General features: G+C 39.5%; 1 pseudogene; it reads right to left on the bottom strand.

The window, feature by feature from the left end:
- Positions 1-850: 850 nt before the first annotated feature.
- LOC105479675 (heat shock protein HSP 90-beta-like) lies at positions 851-3,037 on the bottom strand (annotated as a pseudogene).
- Positions 3,038-4,876: the final 1,839 nt, after the last annotated feature.

The raw sequence follows: 4,876 nt of genomic DNA, 5'->3' as shown, positions 1-4,876 counted from the left end.
AGAAGTTTTATTTCTCAGAAAGTTAAATTCTTCATTCTTTTAATGGAATTAGTGAGTCAGAATCATATTATTCATTTTTCTTCTTTTCAGAACTATGATGACACAGGTAATTTGATTAAGCTAAGAAGCTCAATTCATGTCACCTGTTCTGTTATAAATGTATCAGTACAACTGGGAAAATAATTTTATTGAAAATATTAAATTTGGTGCAGGTTGCTTTTAGATGTCATTTTTGTCTGTCATGTAGGACCTTGTCATCCATTGATTTGCCCTGGAATTGGAATGTTTATGAATCAAAAAATGCATATAGGGTGGCTACTGAACATATCTTTAATGAAGAATGCAAATAAGCATGTAGTCCTTGCCAGCAAGGAGCTTACTATCTATTTGGAAATGCAAGGAATATACACAATGATGTTGAATTAGAATAACAGGAGTTGGTAAAATCTAAGACAACAAAAAAGAAAATCCACCATGCTGTGTACAAACAAGAGCCAAATATTGGATGGAGACTAACAGTTATTGAAGAGAAAGAGAGATGCTGAAGGCTTATTAAGAATAAGAGTTATCCCTTTAAATTTTTTGTATAAAACTGCATCTTCTTTATTTTGCATACTTCAATTTCAGAACAAAATAAACAAAAAACCCATAATATGCAACATCCAATGCTGTTGTGAAATTAGGGAGGGAATGGGAGTGCAGGCTCTTGTTTCCTGCCTTAGACACAAGGACAGGAGAGAATAAACACAAGACATCAGCAGAGGGAGCCAGGTAAGACAGGACCACTCAAGGCTGCAGTGGGAGCCATGGGGACACTATTCAGAGGGCACAGGTTTCCAAGTATAAACTCCTAGTCTGCCTCCCTGCAAGACACATCCTCGTCGCCTTTGAGTGAGGAAGGAGGATTGTATCAGGAACAGCAGCACTGGCTTCCTGTGCTGCCACTTTATCTTCATCAATAGCTAGACCTAGGTTGTTCATGGTAGGTGCTATTGGAGTAGGTCTGGGAATCCTCAGGGGAGAAGTCAGAAGAGAGCCCCACAGTTTCAAACAGCAGTACCACCAGGTCTTTGACAGCTTTGTCGTCCTTGTCTGCCTCAGCCTTCTGCTGCAGTGTCTCCACAGTAGGTTGGTCAAGGTTGATCTCCAGGTGCTTTTTGGCCATCATGTAGCCCGTCGTAGAGTTGTCTCAAAGTGTCTGAGCTTTCACAATCTACTTCACATTTGCTGTTCAGCTGTAGGTACCAGTCACAGTGCAGCAGGATGAAGAAACAGACTATTGGAGATCGTCACTTTCTCAATCTTCTTATTCAAGATTTCTTTCAGGAGCTTGCAGAGGTTCTCAAACTTTGCCTTGCTCTCCTCCATTTTCTTCTTCTCCTCCATTTTCTTCTTCTCCATCCTCAGGTAGCCTAAGACCCTACCAGGTAACAGACCAGCCTCTTTCCACCAAACTTATTGAGCTGCCGCATGCAGTGCTCAGCAGTGAGCTTGATCATATATACTGTCTCAAATCCCTGCTTCCTCACTCACTCCACAAAAGCAAAGTTGGCCACCTGCTCTTTGCTCTTGCCAGTGATGTCATAGATGGACTTCCCGTCTCCATGTGAGAGACATGCTCTAACAGAGATATCATCTCATCTCCAGACTGGGTGGTGTGATAGTGCAGCAGCTCAGACAGGCATCACCAGTTAATAGAGTCCTCATGGATTCCAACCTTTAGATTTTTAGAGAATTCTTCATAGAATTTCTTATAACATTCCTTATCTTCTGCCAGCTCAGAAAAGAGCTCATGGCACTACCCTACAATGTTTTTGTGTGGACTTTTGGGATTCTGCTCTGCTGAAACACTTCTCGGGAGATGTTTAGGGGCAGATCTTCAAAGTCAACCACACCACAGATAAAGCTGAGATACTCTGGTGTCAGCTCATCATAGCACATGCCGGACATAGAGGCTGATGTTTTTCTTTTCTCTGTTGTTCTCAAAGAGGTCAAAGAAAGCCCTACTATTTTCTCAGAGAGGTCAAAGAGAGCCTGATGAGGGATGAATAACAGTGCCCTGAATTCCAACTGACCTTCTACAGAGATGTGCTTGACTGGCAAACAGTCTTCCCAGTCACTGGCAAGGCTCTCATAGAATTCTCCATACTCTTCCTGGGTGATGTCATCAGGCTTTCTGATCCAAATGGGCTTGTTCTTATTTAGTTCTTCCAGATCAATGCATTTTTGTTGTTGTTGTTGTTGATCTTCTTGGTTTTCTTTTTCTTATCCTTGTTATCCTCCTCACCTGAACCCACATCTTCAATCTTGGGCTTTTTCTCATCATCTTTATCATCCTCTTCTTTCTCACCTTTTTTTTTTTTTTCTGCCTTATCATCACTGACTTCCTTCATTCGTCCCTTCTCCAAACAAAGGGTGATGGGATAGCCTGTAAACTACGAGTGTTTCTTTGACCTGCCTGTCTTACAAATACTCTGGTCTTCTTTAAAGTGGAGGATCACTTTGGTGCCTCTGCCAATGGGATCAACATGGTCAGCACATACAGTTAAGAGACCCCTAGTATAAGACTCCCAGGCGTAGTATTCATTATCATTGTGCTTTATGGTCACAACCACTTATTCTACCTCCAGGTAGCCAGCATAAAAGCCAACACCAAATTGCCCAGGCCTGGAAATGTCTGCACCAGCCTGAGAAGCCTCCATAAATGCTTTAACACAAGATTTGGCAATAGTTCCCAAATTGTTTATGAGATCGACCTTGGTCATGCCATTGCCTGTGTCTACCAAATTAGGGTGTGTTCCTGAGGGTTGGTGATGACGTCAATTTTCGGCTCTTTACCACTGGCTAACTTGGAAGGTCCTGTGAGGTTCTCAAAGCAAGTCTTGTCCAAGGCATCAGAAGCATTAGAGATCAACTCCCATATGAAAATCTCTTTGTAGTAGCAGGTATTGATGATGAGAGACATGAGTTGGGCAATTTCTGCCTGAAAGACAAAAGTCTCCATCTCCTCCTCTACATGGTGCATCTCCTCATGCATCTTGAAAGGAAAAGACTAACAAGTGCTAGTGAACAAGGTGGGCTGGGACTGTTCAACATGCACATGACCGCAAAGCTGCATGGGAGTGACTCAAGAGCAAAAGTTGCCTTTTAATGAGTGGCTATTACCTGCCAGGCATTCTGGTAGGCATTTTATACTTGATATGTTTCAATTTAGAAAAAAACAAATGCATGGTTATTTTTAGATCTACTTTTCACAAGAGGACAATGCTGAGACTTTTAAAATAAATGTTAGTAAATGGTCCAGGTGAAATTTGAACCCAGACATATTTGGCTGCAAAGCCTGGGTTCTGTTTGCAACCTATACTTTATAAAAACATGCCAGGCAATGGGTAGGAGGATTTGATCTGATTATTGAGAAAGTAGTAAAAGATAAAGTGAGAAAGAGGCAGAGAGTTAAGGAAGGAGGAAGAAGAAATGAGAACATTTTAGGCTACAAAAATAGCATGAGAATGGGGGCAAAAATATATACAAAAAGTGTTTGACGAATAATGCGTATATGGATTTGCTTCGATCAAATGTAGGGGATGCTTACAAATGTGCCTAATGGCATAGTCTCTGGATTTTTACAGTTGGGTTTAAATTCAAGCTCATCCATTTATACCTGACCTCTCCTGGGCAGATTACAACTTCACATAGAATAGTTGTGATGATTTAAAGAGCTAGCACAATTTAGGTGCTGGTAATACAGATGTTTTCAGTATGTGAAAATTCATCAAGTGGTACAATTATGTGTGCTTCTTGGTATGTATATGTCAGAAAAAGATTTTTTTTTTTTGTAAAAGGAGCTAATGCATGTGTAAGCATTCACTGAATGTTAATTTATTATTCTTAATGTATTCAGGACAGTGAGATATTAGAATAAGATCTTAGCAGAATGTTGGAGCATTGTAAAGGGCCTCTTACCTGAAGAGGGCCAAAGAAGGATTGGAAAGATGGAGATATATTCACAGTGTTGTTTAGGAAGCTTCTCTTTGTCTCAGTGTATAGAATGAATTGGAATTACAGAAGGATATAGAACAGTGAGACCAATGAAAAGATTTTGTTACACAGAAGTCCAGTAATATGGTCCTGAGGCAAGTGATGGTGAAAAAGAGAGATTCCACGAAGGAAAAATCAATAAGATTGGATAGTGGGATGTAATAGGGAAAGAAAGTAAAGATTCAAAAATAACTTCTCTAGTCTTTACAGTAAGAATGATTGGAAGAAAAACCTGAGCGGGGGAGCAATGGCAAGGAGGTTGATTTTAGATAAATCCAGTTCCAAGTGTCAACATCTGGTTGGCAGCTGGATGTGTCAATCAACAATGGAGAGCACTCTCCAAGAACTAGTAATTACAGAATTAGTAACTACATAAAGGGTGGATAGTTTGTTGTGATTATTACACAAAGGAAGATCCAAAAATCTGGTAGTACAAACCGAAAAATTTTCAATATGATTATGTGTGTATTTCATAGTTTGTCTCTTTGATCCTATAATTAAACCATACTTATCTCTGTCTCTAAACAAATAATTCAGAAAAAAGCATCTGAACCTATAGAAATCTATAAAATCCCCAAGTCTGGTGACATTTTAGTTACAGAGAGTAGACTTTTGTAACCATAATAGGTAGAGTTTAAATTAAATGATTGTCACATGTTGGTAAAGTGCAAGTACCTCTTTTGAAGACCCCATATATTCTCTCTTTCAAAGAGTGTTCATTATTTCTTGAACTTACCTTTAAGAGATTTAGAAAGAGAGGATTAATTATTTTCTATTTGTGAGCATAAATGTTATTGAGGACTTTCTTTTATATTTACCAAAAAGGGAACCCAATCAT

The sequence above is a fragment of the Macaca nemestrina genome, chromosome 2 (genome assembly GCF_043159975.1).
Source record: "Macaca nemestrina isolate mMacNem1 chromosome 2, mMacNem.hap1, whole genome shotgun sequence".
Lineage (NCBI taxonomy): Eukaryota > Metazoa > Chordata > Mammalia > Primates > Cercopithecidae > Macaca > Macaca nemestrina.
The sequence above is the reverse complement of the archived record's forward strand: the minus strand, read 5'-3'. Positions and strand labels throughout refer to the sequence as shown.